The sequence below is a fragment of the Myotis myotis genome, unplaced genomic scaffold, assembly GCF_014108235.1.
Source record: "Myotis myotis isolate mMyoMyo1 unplaced genomic scaffold, mMyoMyo1.p scaffold_m19_p_18, whole genome shotgun sequence".
In the NCBI taxonomy this organism is placed as follows: Eukaryota; Metazoa; Chordata; class Mammalia; order Chiroptera; family Vespertilionidae; genus Myotis; species Myotis myotis.
The window spans coordinates 7,866,935-7,888,116 of NW_023416322.1; the positions used below are offsets into that span (position 1 = coordinate 7,866,935).

Here is a 21,182-nt window from a genome sequence, read left to right on the forward strand (position 1 = left end):
CCGGGCACCCTGCCCAGGAGCTCCATCAGGGGGAAATGAAAAACGCGGCAAGAAAGAGTAGGGAGGAGGAGGCAGGAGGGTGGGGTGGGGAGGCAGGATCTGGCCCTGGGGTTGGTATTTGTGGGTTGATGTGGTTTCTCTAACCATCTGGGCTTGGCTCAAAGCGGGGGTGGGGGGGGAGGTCTAGGAGGAGCAGGCAAGTCACAGCCAATGGCTCCTTCTCGTCACTGCCCACCCTGGAGGAAACGTGGCTGCAGGAACTTCCACAAGGAATCGGGGCTGAAACCTAGGACGGCAATACAATGTTCTCCTCAGAATACAATGTTCATACCACCCGGGCATTGCATAGCTGTTCGCACGCGTTGACTATTTTCACTGTAGCCTCACAAATCCACGGCAGGGAGCTCATGTCAGAGTCTAGTCCTCAGCTGATTAGCAGTTGGGGCTCGGAAGGGGTGACCGGAGGTCATACATCTTAGGGAACTGGCTCTCACCCCCCGGGCAGCCCAGGCCTTGCTCGGCGGGTAACACGAATGCTCGGGCCTGCCCTGCTGTCTGGGAGGACGCTCCTTGGTCCTGCTCTCCAGCGCTCTGTGAGCCACCTGCCCGGCTACCAGGACCAGGAGTGAGCCACCCACTGCCAGACCAGGCAAACACAGGGGCTTGGGGGCTAAAGGCAGGCTGTTCTATGGCAGGCCCCAGGTTTCACTGCATACATTCCTGAAAACTAAGAAATGTCACCATGACCGGTTTGGCTCAGTGGATGGAGCGTCGGCCTGCGGACTAAAGGGTCCTGGGTTTGATTCCAGTCAAGGGCATATACCTTGGTTGCGGGCACATCCACAGTGTGTGTGTGTGGGGGGGGGGGGGGTGCAGGAGGCAGAGCTGATCAATGTTTCGCTCTCATCGATGTTTCTAACTCTCTATCCCTCTCCCTTCCTCTCTGTAAAAAGTCAATAAAATATATTTTTAAATATTATTAAAAATAAAAAAACTAAGAAATGTCCACTCAGCTTGCTTCTGCTAGACAATGACATCTTAATCAGCCCGTTTAAAGTGAAAGGTCCCTCCGCAAAAGTCCAGCCTTGGGCCCTTGATCCCAGGTCTGGAACACAAAAGGCCAAGAGTAATGCCAGGCTGACTGTGGTAGGGTGGGGAAGGAAGAGAATTCCGGTCTCCAGAACCTTCCCTGGGAGCAGGCCTGGGGTGGGGTGAAGCGGGTAGTGTGGACGAGATGTGCTTTAGACCTGGAAGCTCCATGAGGCATGCTCTGCACGGGGAACAAGACAAATGCCACACAAGCCCGTCTCGGAGGGAGGAGCCACGTCGGGCCATCAGACAGGGTGACTGGGACGCAGAGCCATCTTTCCTCCCTTCCGCTGACGTCTGACCTTTCCGTGCTAAGACCCCGAGCATCCAAACAACTTCTCTGATACGATCCCCGTGGGAGGAGGGCTCGGGGCTGCCATTTGGTGAGACCACCCGTCTAGGAAACAGACAGAAATACTTTCCTACTGGACATTTCCTTCCCCGTGGCCTCCCAAGGGTTAACCTACAGACAATACCCCTGACCCCCATCCCCAGCCGGGCCAGAAAAGCAGGATGGATGGGACAGTCGCTGTGGAGGTGTTTAGCTTGGCCTCAGCCCAGCACTACAGACGACTCCACTCAATGTATAGACACCCAGGCCGGGCCCCTTGGACCAGGTCCCTCCCTCCTTCCCCACCAGGGAAAGGCCGTAGAGAAGGCCCCTCTGGGGAGGGGGAGGCTGCTTTTCAGGACTGGAGAACAGTCTGAAGGAGGCTCCCTCTCAAATGCATCTTGCAAAGGGCAGTAGCAGCTGCCCCTTCCCCTGCTCTCTGCCAGAGCAACCGAATTACGGCAACAAGACATTCAGCAGCACCAGGCAGCCCGGCTCCAGCGATGGCCGCGCAGAGGCAGCAGTGACCTTGGGAGAAAGATGATGGACAAGGCATCGTGTCACCCCCGCCCCTCCCTCCACCTTCTCTGTCTGGGCAGTCAAGGCTGAGCCCCCAGGGGAACAGGGAAGGGCCAGCTGTTCTGCACATGTAAAGGGGAAGATGGTATATAGGTGACATGGGCAGATCTGTACCCTCTTTTTAATCTCCCCAGCCCAGGCACTGTCCTACCACATCCCCTGTCACTTTGCCACAACTTTGATAGCCAGCCAATAATTCTGCCATGTTTTCTTTAAGAGGTGCCTCTAGCCTGGATGGCATGGCTCAGGGGTTGAGTGTCAACCTATGAACCTGGAGGTCCCGGTTTGATTCGTGGTCAGGGCATATGCCTGGATTGTGGGCTCAATCCCCGGGGTGCAGGAGGCAGCTGATCAATGATTCTCTCTCATCATTGATGTTTCTATCTCTCTCTTTCCCTCTCCTTTCCTCTCTGAAATCCATAAAAATATTTTTAAAAAGGTGCCTCTAAGCTGTTTCAGGGCAAAAACCCCTGCATATGGGAGGGGCTCAACATAAACCTCTCTAGCGTCAGGAGGAGCTGTGTAAGGGGTATTGCACCCCTTAGATCTGACCCTCCTATGCCCTGGCCCTAACCCTCCTGCCTCCAGTCACTCACTTAGCTTTATCCTAAGACTTTACCCTAAAACTTGGATCCCCAGCCTCACCCCTGAGCCCCTGAAATAGCTCTCAGTGTCGCCAGAAGCCCCCATTGCCAAACGCCTCTTCCCTGTCGGTAATGTACCCTGTTGTCTCCAGGCTACGGGTCACACCGGGGCCAGCAGCCTGCCTGAACTTCACCCCCAGGCCCACTGCCCCGGAGATGAAAGGATGCCTCTGAATGTGGTCTCCCTGCTCACAGACCTTCAGTGTCTCCACTGCCTACCGCAGAGAGGCTACATTTCTTAGGTCAAATGCAAGCCCTTACATAATCTAGCCCCAATTTATCTATCCAATATGACCTCCTACCACCCTACAACTAAACCAGTGGTTCTCAACCTGTGGGTCGCAACCCCTTTGGCAGTTGGACGACCCTTTCACAGGGGTCGCCTAAGACCATCCTGCATATCAGATATTTACATTATGATTCATAACAGTAACAACATTACAGTTATGAAGTAGCAATGAAAATTATTTTATGGTTGGGTCACAACATGAGGAACTGTATTTAAAGGGCCAGAAGGTTGAGAACCACTGAACTAAACACATAAATGCCCTGAAAATGTTACAAGACACTGGAACTCAGTGAAAGGAGAGGCCATCAGGCCAGACTCTGGTCAGCTTGCCTGCTATTAGGCCGTCCACCTCCCGAGATCACCCCGCCGCAAGCTTGCAAACAGAAAGGAAGATACTAGGTGCAAATCCAATGGGGACAGGGAACGCTTTTCTGCACTTGAAGATCTGTCAAAACTCAGGCACCCAGGAACGAAATCAGACGGGAACAGAAGCACAAAAGCCGGCAGCTGCCGGTGAGGAGCCCCCTGCTAGTGCCAGACCAGGGTGATAAAGAAAACAGGGCCTAGACAGGGTGGTTTGCTGGGATGGCTTTCATGTCACCTCCCCAGGGCCCTGCAGTCTCCCAAACAACCTCGCTACAAGGAAGAGAGCCTGCAGGCAGGGAGAATAGAACCGTCAGAAACTGTCGTCTGTCTGGATTCCCAGACTTTTCAGCCTGGACCTTGGAGGGAAGGGTGTGGAAGAGTTAAGGAAAGAACGTCCACCCTCCTTTGCCTTGTGTGATTCTGGCAACTTGATGCGATATATCAGTGGCCAGGCAGGGGAGTGGGAGATGGAACTGAGCTTGGAATGAAGGGACAGGGCCCAGAGCAGACTAGTGGACGCCTAGACCAGCCAGCTCCTCCCAGCCTGGGCAGCGTCTCAAGCCAGAAAATGAAGAGCCCAGAGCCAGAGCAATAAGCGGGAAGGACATCAGGGGAGGAAAGACATAAATCATCCCTGTCCTCAGCTCTACCCAGCAGCCCCCTTCACCGCGCTGCAGTCTCCGCTGGTCCGTGTCCTAACTCAGCGGGCGAAGCATCCCCACGGCAGAAGCATCCTGGGTGGGGTCCTTGCACACAATGAGACGGAGACCAGAAAATGAATTGGAGCTGAGAGGTAGAGGGCATGTGAGCATGAAGATGAGGAGGGGAAAGAGAACGGATGAGCTCTTGTTGGAGTTGATTTTCAAAGAGCAAACAAAAGCAATGGATGTGGGAGGCCCGGCTCTGAGTCTCAGCTGCCGGGGAAGCTCCTGGGTGACTGGGGACCTGGCTGCCTGTACTGTGATTACAAAGAAGGCGGAGGTCGCACTGGAGAAACGGCCATGCAAGGAATTAGGAAGTGCAGTGCCAGAGTAATTATGTGGCGGTGAACAGCACATCCCAAACATGGTGGCTACATCAGTAACCATAAAGGCTCAGAGTGCTTGTCGTTCCCTTGGGAACAAGAAGCCATGTCATGATGGCCAATATGAAGTGAATGCCTACTCTACACCAACTTCTGGAGGTTTTGTACGTCTTCTTTGCTTTCATCCAAACAACCCTATGAGATAAGTATTATTCTCCCCATTTTACAGAGGAAGAAACTGAGGTTCTAAGAGGTTAAGCATACAGGAGAGAGCATTCGCCCTAAGTTCCCAAAGATCTACGTTCCTATCATGACTCTACGACTTTCTCTGTGACCCAACGATGTCCCTTTGAAGATGATATTTAACATCTCCGAACCTCCGCTTCAACATCTGTAAAACAGAGACACACCTAAGTACAGGTTGTTGTAAAAATCAAATAAGGTCCTTTATATAGAGCTCCTAGCTAGTACTAGTAAGTGCACACACTAAGTGTTCAGTAAATGTCTGTCCTCTTCCCTGCCCCTCCTTCATTAAGGTAATTTACTCATTCATTCCACAGACAGTTGAGTGTCCAATGTATGAAAAGGAAGAAGGGAATGGGACTTACGGAAGCCCTGTTTCATGCCAGGCACTAGAGGAGGTCTTTAGGGTGGGGTAGGTAGAGATTAAGAAGGACAGAGCAGAATCCCTGCCTTCCAGCAGGAATTGACAGTCTAGCAAGCCAAGTCCATTAAATCACTGAATGCTGTGACATGTGATCAGAGCTGTGTAAGACAAGGGCAGACAAAGATACAGAGAGAGCCTTGGGAGTTTAGGAAGGTGAGGGAGGAGGAATGCAAGGAAAGAGCTGACTCCTGGGGCCACTGGGGAAGGTTCTGGAATGAGATCACATGACTCCTGAGCTGTGAGAATGGGCAGGATTTGGAGTGGAAATGCAGGGACAGAGTCTCGCATTTGGCCTCTCCTAAGGATTCATAGGATGCTAATCACCGCAGGCTTTCTGTCTTCACTGGTGGAGGAGGATCAAAGATGAATGCAAATTCTTTGCAACTCCTGCCATGGAGAAGTAGAATCTCCTTTCCATCTCCTTTGCATCTGGGTGGGTCTGTGACTCAGTTGACCAATGGAATGTAACAGGAGAGGTGTTGTATGACTTCTGTGGCTAGGGCATAAGAAGCCTTAACATTTCCACTTGGGTCTTCGGAATACTCTCTCTTAGGACACCCCCTGTTGGAACCGACGGCCACACTGAGGGAAGGTCAGGTCACATGGAGCAGCCACATGGCGGTGCTCAGGTTGACAGCCCCAGCTGAGCTCCCAGGTGACAGCCATGTGAGGATCCACCTTGGCCTTCTGGCCCAGTCCAGACTTCAGATAACTGCAAGGGCAGGAGCCAGCCCCAGCCAGCTCCCAGCTGAGCCCAGGTAACTCAGAGGAGCCTGGGACATAACAACACATTGCTTTTCTAAGCCACTACATCTCGGGGTGACCTATTATGCAGCAATAGGTAACCGGAACCCCAAGTCTCTGCGTCACTCACTTGGGGTGTTACTAGGAATGTTGGAGCAAGGATCACACTCAAAATGGACGGGGAAAGAGGTGCAAAGAGAAGGACTTGTGCACTGGGAGAGACAGGGGAGGGAATCAGTTAAACTCTCCCAACAGCCTCTAGTCCCCACTCCTCCCAACTCTTCCCGACATGATACCAGATCAATATAACTCATCATTCAATTTACCCCTGGGAAATAACTGGAGGGAAATCAGTAACATAGAAAGATGTTTATAGAAGAGCTATTCATAACAGCAACAAATTGGAAACAACCCAAATTCCCAATCTTAAGAGAAGAGCAATACAGTAATGGAGTAACATGACAGGATTAGCTACAGCGGTTAGAATGACAGTTTATGGACCATTGTCATACCTGAAGTGTTTACATAAAATAGCATCGAGCAAAAAAATGCATGGCACAGGACAAGGGCTACACACTAATTACAACGACATGAAACTATGAATGGAAAAGGGCGGTGGAATGAGGCAGAGTGTAGTATTTATTGCCCTTTTTTTAACCAGGGTTGATTAAGTACTACTTTCTAGTGAAGCGCCAATTCAACCTCACAAACACTAAACATGAGGTCATAACTGCCTGGGGATTGGGAGATAATATTTTGAAAGATGGGCACATGCTCTCTGTCCCCAGGGGATGTGGGTATAACCCTGGAGGGGGCGGGGCTGGGTTGGGCGGGATGACAGTGAGGAGTGAGCAGAAGGGTCTATGGCATCTCCACAGCAGGGCCGCTGAGTGTTAGAAAACAAATCCTCCATGTTTGCTGACATAGTGCGGGGAGAAGGACTCACACAAAAGCCACCCATTATCCCATAATTATTGTCACTCTCGTGCCTGCAATTAACAGCTGTCTGAGAGGCGGCTGCCAGGGTAGCTAAATGTTCACGCATTAGAGTCAATCAGCCGGCTGAAGCGCCAATTAACAAGCCACTGCAGAGCACCCAGCACCCAGCAGCCACCGGACAGGACAGAGTAACGCAGATCTGGGGACGCTCCTACTCCAGGAGGGATACACACAGCAGCATCCTAAGCCCCAGGGCGGAAGCCAAGCAGGGCATGCAGGTGCTGTGACCCCCGTGCCGAGCCAGAGGGGGCCGTGTGCATTCACATGTTGGCCGACAAGGTTCCTGGGAGCTGCCGCAGCCCCGCATGGAGCAGCCCCGGGCCAGTGGGAAGTGATGAAGAGGAAGGCAGGGCCTCAGAGGCGCTGTTGCTCCCTGTTGAGGAAGAAAGACACAGAGGGCAGAGAGGACCAGGCGGCCAGCCGTCCCTACTGACTTACACTGAACTGACCTACACTGGCCTTGGGCTGGTTTTCTTAGGCAGCACGCTCAGAAACACAGGAAGAAGCCAGTGTCATTCAAAGATGATTATTCTGTCACAAGGAAAAGGCTAGGAGAGCAAGCAGCTGACAGGAGGCGTCCACAAGGGTGCCCTGTGGTCTGCAAGGCACACCCCATGCGTGCCACGGCGCTACACCAGTCAGCAGGCTGTCCCTGCAACCACAGACCTCAGCCAGCAGAAGATGTCGTCACCTTAGAGACCATCTGGCCCCGCGGTTCTCAATCCCAGGTGCACACTAGCATTACCCAGAGAGCTTCTTTAGTTTTCTTAAGATATATTTTTATTGATTTCAGAGAAGAAGGGAGAGTTAGAAACATCAACGATTAGAGGCTGCCTCCTGCACACCCCCTATTGGGGATCGGTCCGCAACCCGGGCATATGGCCTTGACCAGAATTGAACCCGCAACCCTTACGTCCGCAGGCCGATGCTCTAGCCACTGAGCCAAACCAGCTAGTGCTCCAAAGAGCTTCTTTAAAATACTAAGCCCTGGGACCACTGCAGACCAGCGGAGTCAGGATCTCTGAGTGAGGGGGGCCAGACACAGACATTTCGTTAATGCACCCCAGCGGATGCTGGTGACCCCTCCAGTTTCCTCGGTTGCAGATGAAGAAGCAGGAGTCTGGGGCAGCCATGCTTTGCCAAAGGTGGCAAAGGCAGCTGGCGGCAGAGCCTCAGCTCCCACCAGCGTGTCTGGTTACAGGGATGCAGCTCTTACGCTCAACGCTGGCTGAACTGAACACTGAGCCTCCAGTGGTGCCCCACAGGGGTCTGTTCCCGACCGCCTTGCTCCAGTCTTCATCCGTGATCTGCATGAAGACGCAGAAGACAATGCTACCGGACTTGCCACTGACAAAGCCAACGCTGGGAGGATGGCTAGCACACGTACACAGAATGGGGATTGAAGTCGGAGATAACGATGGCCTCACATCAGCAAATGAAATATATCATAAATGCAAAGGCCTACATTTAACACTTAAAAGGTTCCCGTTGTACATAATCCAAAGGTTTGAGATGTGCTCAAGAGCATGTTACTCATAAAACAGGGAGAACATTCCCTAGCTGGTTTGGCTCAGTGGATAGAGCGTCAGCCTGTGGACTGAAAGGTTCCAGGTTCGATTCCGGTCAAGGGCCCATGCCCAGGGTTGCCAGCTCGATCCCCCAGTAAGGAGCGTGCAGAAGGCAGCCGATCAATGATTCTCTTTCATCATTGATGTTTCTATCTCTCTCTCCCCCTCTCCCTTCCTCTCTGAAATCAATAACAATATATTTTAAAGAAAAAACAGGGAAAACACAATCTAGACTTTTTTAATGTATGAATTTTTTATAAAAACCTTCCTATCGGCATTCCAGGAAACAAATGAGGAGAGCGGAGGATTTGTGACCAAATAGCCAGAAATATAGTGTTGTGCCTGACCCCAGGAGCCTGGTCAGCAGGACTGATTGCAAGATCTTGGAAGACGGGATTCCCCTCCCCTCAGCCTCATGCCTACCCCACGCGGAATAAGGCAGAGCAGTACTTCCCAAACTTCCCTGTGCGTGTGAGTCTCCGGGGGACCTGTTCAAACACAGATTCGGATTCGGTAGGTTGGGGTAAGTCCTGAGGGTCTGCCTTTCTCGCCAGCTCCTCGGTGCTGTAGATGCAGTGGTTCTCAACCTTGGCTGCACGTTAGAATCACCTGGGAATCTTTTTAAAATCCTGATTTCCGGGCCTCATCCTCCGGAAATTCTGTTTCTTTGTTATGGGGTGGACAGAATTTCCGGAGGATGAGGCCCGGAAATCAGGATTTTAAAAAGATTCCCAGGTGATTCTAATGTGTAGCCAAGGTTGAGAACCACTGATTTAGAGGGACTCGGAGATTTACCTGTGACTATGCGCGGGGCACCTCGGGAAGCAGGAGAAGTAGGGGCGCTGGATTTGATTTGGACATCTGGATGTTAGGAAGGTTCCAACAGCACATGCTCAGCTCACTTGACAGGCGCGTGCAGAGAAGAGTGAAAGAGAAATGACCCGCGGAGCAGGGGATTTTATTTCAGGCCAGCGTGGGTCGAGGGATTTTCCAAATAGAGCTCCAGTGGCAGAGCAGTGCACTCAAAAGGGCCAGACTGCTTCCGCGGGGGGACATGTGTGCTTGGAACCAACATAAAGGGCCGCTCTGGGCTCCCCTAGACACTGACCTTCCCTCTGACGCAGACGCATCTTTTATGTAGGAGAGGGCAAATCTGACCTCACAGCTGCCCATGGGAAAGCGACCTGAGGATTCCAGGACAATGAGCTCCGTTTAAACACCGGTGATTTGCAAGCACAGCCTGACATCATGGAAATAGATGGTCAATGGAGGGCATGGGTCCCGCTGAGCAGACCGCACCTGAAGGACTGTGTTCAGTTCTACACAGCCCATTGCAGGAGGAGAGGAGAGGTCAGCGTGCCCTGGTGGGCTTGGAGTTGCCAGGCACTGTTCTACTAAGCTTTCTCCGTGTTAACTTGTTTAACCCTCTCCACAATTCTATGAGGTAACCACCATTGTTACTCACGATTTGCAGATGGCTACATGGAGGCTCAGAGGGGACAAGGGTTATAACCAGAGTAACACAGCTGGTGAGGGTGAAGCTGGGTGCAAACTCAGACCGAGGGGCCCCAGGGCCTACTTTTCCCCACTGTGTCATACTGTCTAGACACTTTCTGACTTTTGAGAGGATGACAAACCAGTGAGCCCGGGAAGGAATGGTCACGATGCCAAACCGGAACCGAAGAGTGGACGGAAGAGAAAGGATAAGACCACCATCAGGAAAGGACAGGAGCTGACGCTGTCCGTCGACGGAAGGAGCCGCTGCGCAGAGCAGGGCTCCCAGTCAGGGAGGGTGCAGGTGTGCCGGCTGGCCATGGTTCGGGGCCCGGCAAGCCAACTGCTATGAGGACGTAGAAGGAATGGAAGGTTGCTTTCAAGGCGAGACCCTAGGTCCCTCTCCTGTCTTGGTCTGTCCACTTAGGAAGCCAGCCTCTGACACCAGAGCACAGAGTTTAAAGGAGCTACACTTACTGGCTTGCCCACCAACTCTGGTGTGTGTGGTAGAGAGGACATGACCAGAGGACAATTACCCAGGACAGCTATCAACTGAGCCAAAGGATTGTGGGAATTATGCAAATGACACCCCCTTCCCAAACCTGTTATGTCACGAGGTTCTTGTGGGAGGGATGAACTCCTCTAAGCGGGCTGAAAATAGCTCGCTCCTTTCAATGTAGCATTATCATAAAAAGTACATGAGATTTAGTGTTTCCTAACCCAAGCTACACTGTGGCCAGTGCCTCGTCGACGTTATGAGAGCGCCCCATGAGTGACAAGCCCACATGTCCAAGGAGAAAGGCATAGAAGGATGCGATCCAATCCACCCTGCACATCCTTCCGCCAGTGACCGGAGACGTGGGCTTGGCTCTGAGCTCGGTGGGGAAATACAGCGGACCCTGAACAACACGGTTTGACCTGCTCAGGCCAACGTAAGCGCAGATTTGTTTCAACTGACCTTGCTGCTCAAGGTCAACTCCTCCATTGGGAATCCACATATGCAGAGGGTAGACTTAGCTATAAGTGGGCGTTCGACTGTGCAGGTGTTCGGAGCCCCAGACCCCCACATTGTTCAAGAATCCGCTGAAATCTGAAATCTCAGCCCCGAAAGGATGGGCTGAGAGCAACCTCCCCTCTGACCCTCTGCGTGTGGCCCCGAACCCGAGCAGACTGTCCAGGGAGGTGGGAAGGCAGGGGCGAGCACCGGCGACTGTAAGGCCTGTGCTGGTTACTGCGGGGATATACAAATGTGTCAGAGAGAAGGACATGTGTGCTTAAAAATGCTTCAGAACAACTATTTCCAGCTGGCTGTCTCAGCCAGCCAAAGGCCACTTAAAAATATATAACTGAGTCAGCCTAAGAGTGGATGACGTGGCTTTGCTTCTGAAGACACCAGATTTGGAAGAAGCTGGGCCCGACTGGAATTCAATAAAGTCCTTTCTGGGGTCTGGACTCTCTCCGTGGCCATGTGCCCCTCTGCCTTCAGAACAGATGGCCAGAGGCAGCCCCGCCCCTGCTGACCCACGCTGCCTCCTCAGACCCTCGCCTCCTCGGGGCTTCCCTCCTTGGGAGCCCTCTCTGCCTCTGTGTGCCCAGCTCCGCCCGGCTGCCCTTCCTGCCCTTCAGGTTGTTTCTCCCTCCTCTCCCTCCTTTCTTCACTCTGGGCTCTGCCAGGAGGCAGGTCTGGGGACCTCCCTCTTTGTTCCCGCTCAGGACCCATGTGCCTTGGGTACATACAGCCTCACCCACTGCGCAGTCCTGGAGAGATGGGGAGCTGGTTGGGCCACCACACCCTAACAGGGACACCGTAGCATTCATTGCCCTGAGCAGGACAGCAGGATCAGCCATGAGCCTTCCTGTTCCCCCTCCTCCCACCCGGGAGCTGCTCCCTCCCCTGGCCCCCCACCCCCCAAAAAAGCCACTGGAGCAAACCCTCCTTTCTCTGCTGAGTCCCTTGACCTTAATAGTGAGGGACCAGAGGCACTGGGAAGAGCTCACCCAACTTCCCCTGCCACCATCCACATCCTCTCTCTCTCTCTCTCTCTCTCTCTCTCTCTCTCCCTCTCTCTCTCTCTCTCTCTCAAAGTGACCATGATAAAGGGTATCAGGGAAGAGGGTTATTTGGGTTCAATGAAGACGTTGGCGTGAACTTCAAAAGGAGCCTGTGGAGGGTCTGCTGCCTTGTTAGGTAACCCCCCTCCTGGAGCACGTGGCCAGGGGGGAGCGAAGGACCAGCACTAGAGATGGCTTCTGATTCTCCCTCCTGCCCAGCCCAGCCCTGCCTCCGAGCCTCTGCCTTCATGGCTTTCTTTCGCTGTCTGAAGGGCCCCCTGACGAGGCCATGAGCAGCTGTGGGCCCTGCCTATGGGCACATGAACAGCGAGCCACCTATGCACACACTCTCGCTCCTGCAGAGGAGACAGCATCCACCTACCACCTGCCTCTCCCAGGAAAGGAAGAGGCCAGCTGCGCAGTCCTGAGCCGCCACCAATAGCTGTGACTGTGGAGAGTGTCAGGACAAAGTGGAGCCAGACAGATCGCCACGTCCTCCATCTTTCCCCTGGCCCCATCTCCATGGTCTTCCTGGCTAAGATGCCTTCATTCAAGCGGAAACATGAGGACATTGGTAAATTCTAATTACGATTGCTCCCCCACCTCTGAGTCCATCTTCTCAGACAAGCAGATCCTTCCTAGGGCAAAGGGGTCATCAGAGCCCCTGGGACAAGCCGGAGGGAACAGAGTACAGAGTGCACTGGGGACATCCGAGTATACGGGTGCAGGGATCAGGGTCCCCACAAGCAAGGTCTCATCCACCTTCACAGTGTGATCGCTTCTTATTCAAGCATCAGGCACACCCGCTTGGGGGATCCCAGGTACGGATTCTCCTACCGGACACTCACCATCGCCCCTGCCCCTGTCCACCCAGCCTCAGGTGGAAAGATACCCCCCATAGAGTTCCAGCAGAACCCCACGCCGCACCCACCACCCTGGCTGACGCATTACAAAGGCACCGGAGCCTGAAACCAGGAGTCTGACGAGATACCTCTGTCTGCTCTCTTTCTAAGGTTGGGCTTGATGCTCAGATTAACGGCTGCTGAGTAAATTAACTAGAAGCCTAGAGAGACAAGGACACGGCGGGGCTAGCAGCACCACCCATGCCCACCCCACCCCCCCATCTCCTCCCAGCGCCACAGGCCACGCGGCTGGCAGCCTTTTGTGCTGCAGGCCCTGTAAACTCTGAGAGGAGATACACCCAAACGGAACAGAACTGCCTCTCAGCCATAAATGCCCCCTGGCTTGCCCATTCTTCTGTTTGCAAGGGGCAAAGTCCTTGGTAGGAAGGGAGGAGACTGGCACCATCCACTGAGGGCCCACACACGGCAAAACCAGGGCCTGAGAGACGGACAAAGGGGCAGAATTCTCCCAGCGCGGGTGAAAACAGAGCCGAGCCGTGTGGGTTCCTCCACGTGCTCCCGGTTCCGATCCCAGGCCTTCCCTCTAACTCAGCCCAATACGTATGGAGAGGGTCCGCATCCGGCCTGGTCTTCCAGAGCCACGCGTGCCCCTCCCGCCCAGCCGCTCCTCACCTCGCTGCCTGGCGCTAAGCTCTCCCCCAGCTGAACTGACCCTGTGGTCAAGTCCGCACTTGGCAGGCCTCCTGCTATCATCTCCCTTGTCAAACAGGAGATAGACAATTACAAACGGGCCTCTCTGGGGACTGGCTTAAGGCTTTCCTGGCAGAAAATCCCCCAGAAGCCTGAGGCACGCGGCGTGGCCCCAGGACCCTGACACAGACCTTTCCTCCCTCACAATAGTGCCCAGCCCCTCGGAGCAACCGGGAAAGCCAGACCCGCCCTCCCCTTCCCTTCCTGGAACACGGAGAACCACCCCGTCTGCTTGGGGCCCAGCCTCACCGCTCGCAGCTCTCCCGACACCCAGCCTCTCCCCTCCCGGCAACAACAGGCAAGAGGCACCCACTTCTAGGCTCAGCCCCAGGGCCTTGCTTTTAGATCCCAGTTTCTCCTTCTGTAAAGAGAACCCTTCCATTCCGCCTGCAGCAAGGAAAAACTGGGCCGCCAGGAACCTGAGCCACGGAGACCTTGGGCAACTCGTGTGACCTCTGACCTGTTAGCACACGAATTGGAGTTGTGAGGATCCAACCAGATAACATTCCACACGGAGGCGAGAGAAGCCTGGGGAGCTTACGTTTGTGCTTTCTCTTAGTGTTCCTCAAACCGAAGGCAGCACCCCCGCTGGTGGGTGTGAAATCACGCTGGAGGGTCAGACTATCTTTTTTTAAAAATATATGTTTTTATTGATTCAGAGAGAGGAAGGGAGAGGGAGAGAGGGATAGAAACATCAATGATGAGAGAGAATCATTGATCAGCTGCCTCCTGCACGTCTCCTATTGGGGATCGAGCCTGCAACCTGGGCATGTGTCCTGACCCAGATTTGAACCATGACCTCCTGGTTCATGGGTTAATGCTCAACCACTGAACCACACCAGCCGGGCCAGACTATCTTTAAAAAAACAACAGCACACACACACACACACACACACACACACACACACACAAAATAGACCAGACTAGCCCAGCCAGTGAGGCTCAGTGGTTGAGCGTCGACCTATGAACCAGGAGGTCATGGTTCGATTCCTGGTCAGGGCACATGCCCAGGTTGCAGGCTCCATCCCAGTAATGGGTGTGCAGGAGGCAGCTGATCAGTGATTCTCTCTCATCATTGATGTTTCTATCTCCCTCTCCCTCTCTTTTTCTCTCTGAAATCGATAAAAATATTTTTTTAAAAAAATAGACCAGACTAGTCTGAATATAACAGGAAACTAGCAGTAAAGGTAACACACATGTGTTTGCTTGTTTGCTGGGTTGCGATGAAAAATTATTCCTACTGATTTTAGTAAAACATTTCAGGCCTTACTTTGAACACTTTCTTGCAGATGTTCCCGCTGCAATTTTGCCATCAGGACTAGCTCCCTTCGCAGAAGGGAGGGCCCCTGTGCCTGAGGGAAGGAAGCTTCTGTCTGTGTCAGGGTCCACCTCTTAGTTTCCCACGAGGTGGCTTCCACAGTCTGGGGCATGAGCCACAAGATGACCCCAGTTTCCTTGCTCAGCCCTGGGCAGGCTGGGGCAGTAAACTCCGTGAGGGTGAGCGCCATGTCTCTGGTTCCTGGAGTTTTCTAACCCTCCCACCTCCATGCCCTGCCATGGGCTGGGCTCAGACCAGGGTGGTTCTCCCATGCCAGCTGCTCACGGGCTGGAAAGCATCACCGGGTAGAAAGCCAGCCTGGAAGGTGAGGAGGGACCACCATTGACACTGTCAGGCACTGCCCCAAACAACGTCCCTGGAAGTCCACGTTAGCACCTCCACTTTACAGGTGAGGAAGCTAGAGCTCAAAGAGGAGGCGGAGGACCAGGATGGAGAGCTAGGTTCCCACGCCCCGGCTTCCCCTCCGGACCCCGCTGCCATTGTCACGGCCCAAGAGAGCGCCTGCGCGTCGCCCCATCGCATCTACCAGCGTCCTGCGTTGGCCAAGATGACTCACAACACACACACACACACACACACACACACACACACACACACACACACGGTGGAAAAAGCACGGCAGCCTTTCCTACCTGCCTTTCTCAGGCGTTCCCCATACGGTGAGGGTGAGGAGAGAGGGCTGTGCTGGGGGCATCTGGGGTTTGCCTTCCTCTTGGTCCACCCTGTTCTTCTCTGCCTCTTTTGAGGCTGATTCCCCCCAGTTCACCACCCCCTCCTCCAATACCAGCTAACTGGTTACCGGGGAAACCCAGCTGGGAGGCTGCCAGTTACCACGGCAACCCAGCATGGCTGCCAGGCTGTCTTGTTCGGGAAGGTCAGGGGACCAGCCAGGCAACTGAGCCGCTGCGATTTTGCCATCAGGACTGGCCCCGGTGAGGGGTGGAGATGGGGGTGAGGAGGACCTATGTGCTGCTGTCAGGGGCACCTCTTAGTTTCCCAGGAGGCAGACTCCCCCAGCCTGGGGCATGAGCCACAAGATGACCCCCACCCCCCACCCCCAGTTTCATTGCTCAGGCCTGGTCCCTCCAACCTTTTCAAAAGTTCCAGTCACCTCGCCTCAAGGAATTTTCTCAGACTGAGCAGCCACTGGCTGTCACTCAGCCTAACCCTGAGCCCCCCTCCCCCTCCTCCCCCTCTGAGCACATCTGAGAGTTAACACACATGCAACGTGTGTGTGTCTTGCACAGCGAGCCTCTCCATGAACTATGTTGGTAATAATAACGAAGAAGAGCTATCACTTTTAGCACTTACGATGTGCCACGCATGATCTAAGTACCTTGTGTGAAGTCTCTCCATTGATCCACGAAACAAACGTATTCCCACTTTGCAGGTACAGCAACTGAGGCTTTGGGAAGTGAAGGCACTTGTTCAAGGCCACGTAGGTACTAATTAGCAGAGCTAAGATGAAGTATGGACCAGCTTCTGAGATTCCTTGAGCTCTTGGCTCCTGTCCCTCCCCAATCCACCTGGCCTGGCTTCAAGGAAATATTTTCAACCTTTATTAAAAGACTAGAGGCCCAGTGCATGAAATTCGTACATGGGTAGGGTCCTTAGACCTGGCCGGAGATCAGGGTGATTGGGGCCTTCCTGCTGCCAACCAGGGCCTTCCTTTCAGCTGCTGGCCAGGGCCTCCCTTCCCCAGCTGCCGGCTGCCAGCCAAGGCCTTCCTTCATTCCGCACCACCCCCTGGTGGTCAGCACACGTCATAACAAGCGATCAAACTCCTGGTCTCCCAGTCGAACTCCTGAGGGGACACTTTGCATATTAGCCTTTTATATCTATAGATTATTCAGCCAGGCCGGGTGTAGCTCAGCAGTTGAGCATTGACCCAGAGACCAAGAGGTCACTGGTTCAATTCCCAGTCAGGGCATATGCTCAGGTTGGGGGCTCAATCCCCAGCAAGGGCATGCAGGAGGCAGCCAATCAATGATTCTTTCATCATTGATATTTCTATCTCTCTCTCCCTCTCCCTTCTTCTCTGAAATCAATAAAAATATATTTTCAAAAAAGATTATTTGGTATCAGATGTTTTATTCATATTTTCTTTTTCGTCCTTGCCTCTATGAAGGAGGCTTTAGTCTGCTCACATAGTAGCTTAGGGAACCGACACCCCAAAAAATTATGTGACTTTTCCAAGCTGACGAGACCCACCCTCAGGTCCCCTCCTTTGGGAACCCTTCCCTGGCTCTTCTGGGAGATCTATCACTCTCAGTTCTTGCCCACCAATATATGTAGCATATGTCTCTATCATATACAGGCAATTGTTTGCTCACACGTCTACTCCCTTACTAGACTGTGAAACTTCATATTTGCAACCTAGCACCTTCCTGGTGTATAGTGAACATACAGTATTTGCCAAAAGGAAGTGCTGGGGCCAGGATTCCAAGTCCTATTCATCTGACTCTCCATCCCATGCACTCGTACCACATTACCCTGTCTCATTCACTCATTCAATCATTCACTCAAGTAGCAGTTATCAAACAATTGTTCTGTGCCTGGGCTCTGCATGAAACATCACAAAGACAAAGATGACTAGGACCATGTCTTGCCTTGAAGCAGCCCCGTCTAGTGAAGGGCGGGGCAAGGCTGAGCAGGATGGGAAACAAACGCCCCCACCACTGACATCAGAGGCTTCTCATGACTGTTTCCCCAAACGTCCTCTCATCCAAAGCTTCATATTACCCAACCAGCATTCGCTGAGCACCTGCTACTATGTGCTAACACCCTCAAGCCGCCCATGGTTTGGGGGAGTGTGGACAGTATGAGAAGACTGAGTGGGAACGAGGAATTACTAGACAGAGGTCCAGAAACTAGTAGTCAGGCACACTGGGACCACCTGTATAAACTTTAAAGAACTTTCACTTTGATGTGATAAAGCCATTTCATGTTGCATTGTTTTACAGACAGATGCACTTCCTACATGAACTTGTTTGAACCTCAGTGATACAGGCAGGACAGGAATTATTACCCCCATTTTAGAGACTGGAAAACTGAGGCTCAAGGTGGGGGGGGGGGAGAACATTGGATTCCAAGGAGGGAACCTGGGTTCTCGACCTTACTTATGATCCTAACAAGTCTAACAACCCCTCCATCAGCCTACTATCCCACCCCACCATCCTACCTCACCCAAAGCCGGTTTCCCTTCCAGCTATGAACTCTTCAGTTCCCCAGCGGGGCAGCCGACATTTCAGCTGAGGCAAGCAGGCCTGCCTACAGTCTTTGGATGGCCCACTGATGCTGATGAGGACTTGGGAGCCAAGCAAAATCAGAAAAATGACCTTACCACCAGAGGCGAGGTTGATTTTAACAGGCAGGTATTAGACTAATTAAAAGTAACTTGGCACCTGCAATTGTAGATTTAGGCTCTCAGGTAATGTCGAGCTAGAACGGGTGGACTTGGTGATGTCAGAGCTCAGGAGGGACCTCCCCGCCCCCATGGAGGGGGTTCCTAGGCCCTGCAGGAGTAAAGGTCCCTGAATGCTTGTCAGCTCAGCACTGACTGCCTGGCCCAACTTCCTGAATTCACACAGTAAGGACTACGCTACCTGAGACTAAACAAGTGACCTGGGAGAGTTTGACAGTCACCCTGAATACCATCTGCCCAAACACATTTCCTGCGAACCCCCTTGGCCCCTGTCTGGCCTTGCTGTCAAAGCGTCGCCTTCTGATACACTTGTTCAAACACCCATGTTGATACTGACCGACATTCGTGTAATTATGTGCAGTTCAGAAAGCACTTCCATAGGCATTACTCACCCCGCTGTCGACTGGATAGGTGGGTAATGACACTAACCAACCCCATGTTTCACACCAGGAAACAAAGACTTGCTACAAATCACACAGCTGCTCATTTGGACCAGGATTGGAACCCATGTCTTGGAATTCCAGCTGGGCATTCCTTCCACAACCCTGAGGATGGTGCACCAACTCCTTCTTATTAACGCTCGGACCAGAATCAGTGTATGAGGTCAGCTGATGCTACACTGGGAGGTGCGAAGAGGGCTCCCGGGAGCAGCGTCTCTCAGCCTCCTCTCAACTCCTCTTCCTCTCTGCTCCTCGTTTATTCTAATGTTTCCCAAAGTAGCTTCCCTCGTCTCTAACTGGTTTTAACAGGTTGCAGCCTGGCCTGCCGAAGTCATCTCATGGATGCGCTGGCTCCCAGACCTCCTCAGACCAGAGCTCAGACCTGCGCAAAACCTCGAGGAACCAGGACCCACTCCTGCCGCTGCGGCCCAGTCTCTCCCTTCTTTCTCCTGACCATCCTGGGGAGGGGGGCCGTGGGAATGCTCAGTGCCCAGGGCCTCAGGGAACCTCCCTAAACGGCTTGTGGGGAGATAGAGAGGAAATGGGCTCAGAGAGACCTGCTGATCAGAACTGGTTGTCACAGTGCGTCTTCACTCTCGTCTGGGCTTACTCTCCTTCGATCTCTCCCAGTCCAGGCCCTGAGCCCCGCCAGCTCCCTCCTCTGAGCTCTGGGACACGGGCCTGGCCTGGCCCGGTGGGGGCATTTCAGTCCTACAGGCCCTGGGATCCGCCCAGGAGCCCGGGCTGGCTGCCTGGCTCACTGACTTCCTCGGTAATTACTTCATTTACACTGAGCAGCAAGAATCCAACTCAACCCAGGCAGCCGGGGTAAAGGTAATTATCTGTAATGCGTCGTGCACCGTCACCTTCCTGCACAGAAGGAAAAGAAGCCGACCTGGCAAAATAAAAAAGCAAAAAAGCCCCCCATTGTCCGGAGCCTGTGCAGCCCAGGATTAATTACACTCCGAGTAACACATTTGTCGCCGTGCCCCTGATTGGAAAGCCCAGGGCTTTCATGATTCCTATCTGTAGCCCAGCATCCGAGAGGGGAGGAGACACAGAGCTGCCTGCTTCCAGTCCACTGGGCCCTGCTGCCCCGCCTGGAGGCGGCTGGAGCCTCAGGCCCAGGGCTGTAGCCCCTTCCTCCCACCTCCTCTCCAGCAAAGGACCTGCTCATGTCCTGCCCATGCTAACGGGCGGCTGCAATGAGGTGGAGGCCATGCTCCTCCGGGGGACCTGGAGGCAGGGATGGGGGATCTGTGGGGCAGTGGCCTGTGCTGCCCCTTGGACATCTGGACCACAGGCCCAGGCAGAGACAGGCCCCCCAGGGTTCCCAGTGGAGCGCACCACCCACACCGCCGGGTTGGGGGCGAGGGGCCTACAGGGATGGGGAAGGTCTGCCAAGCCCTGCAGGCCACAATCCCCTGGACTCTGATTCTGAGCCCATCCCCACCCACTGCTTTCCCCCCTGCACCCTAGGACTGTTCCCTCCATCCTGGCTCTCCCCTGGCTTGCCTGTGGTTACAAAGGGCCCCCCACCCCCTCTCTGCCAGCTCCCCAATCTCGTTCCTTCACCCAGAATCTCACACAAGAAGCCCCAGGCTCTTATCCAGTTGCAGCCTGGTCCCAACATTGTAAACCTGCCCCCTTAGCACGCCCCACCCCCCGCATGCCCTCACACACCAGGCTCCAGGTCCTTCAGGTGCTCCCCACCTCATCATAGACCCCAGAGATCAGATGCCCCTAGGAGCCCAAGAGCCTCAGGAGATCTTGGACCCAACCTCTGACCATAAAAGACATACACCCTCAGCCCTGCCCACCTGAGCCTGACCCGGGCCTTCCCTCCATCTTTCCTTCCTGCCGGCCATCAGCATAGTCCTTCTGGCAAGAATAGAGGCAGGGTGGGGCTGGCCTCTTTGCTCTAGCTAGTTGGGGGGCCTCCCCAAGCTGGCCCCACCTAGGAGGTGCAATTTAAACACAGCAGCCCCCTCCTGGGGGTCCTGGGGGGTGCGCCTGGTGGGGGTCACAGAGAGGGCTATAATTAGCATTCTCAGAATCCATGATCCCCAAGTAACGCTGCCAAGAATAAGGGAGGGGAAAGCAGTGACACGGCAGCGCCAGCAGCCCAGACTCTCAGGGCAGGCAGCTGCCAGCCCGGACCAGAGCCCAACCTCCCTCCTCCCACCTCATCTACATGATGCATCAAAACACACTCACCGGCTTCTGAGGTGTGAGCCCCTCGCTGAAAGCTATAACTCTCTGGGCCCCCGAGCACCCCTCCCCCAGCTCTGGCCAGCTGGGGTCCTCCTCCCCGCCCCTAGGGCCCCTTCGGAAGAGCGGAAGAGCGGAGCCCCGGATCCGGATCCGAGCTGGTCTAATCAGTCATCGCTCCAGCTGGCAGGTCCCTGGCGCAGGGCGAGGATGCTGCTGTGGGGACTGCAGGATCCAGCATCTTTCCCAGGCAGAAGCAGCTGGGCATGCTCCGTGGGCTCCCGAGGGGATTTCAGGGCCACGTGACCC

At 53.9% G+C, this 21,182-nt stretch overlaps 1 protein-coding gene across 11 annotated transcripts in view; it reads right to left on the reverse strand.

Moving 5' to 3' along the window:
• Window positions 1–21,182, reverse strand: part of PLEKHA6 (pleckstrin homology domain containing A6) — a 132,604-nt gene that overhangs the window by 93,290 nt on the left and 18,132 nt on the right. The window contains exon 1 of one of the 11 annotated variants that reach the window (XM_036343346.1): window positions 20,880–20,923. The exons of the other annotated variants lie outside the window; for them this stretch is intronic. The gene's annotated coding sequence lies outside the window, so the exon portion shown is untranslated. Of the gene's footprint in view, window positions 1–20,879; window positions 20,924–21,182 lie in introns of those variants that run through there. 11 annotated transcript variants of the gene reach the window in all.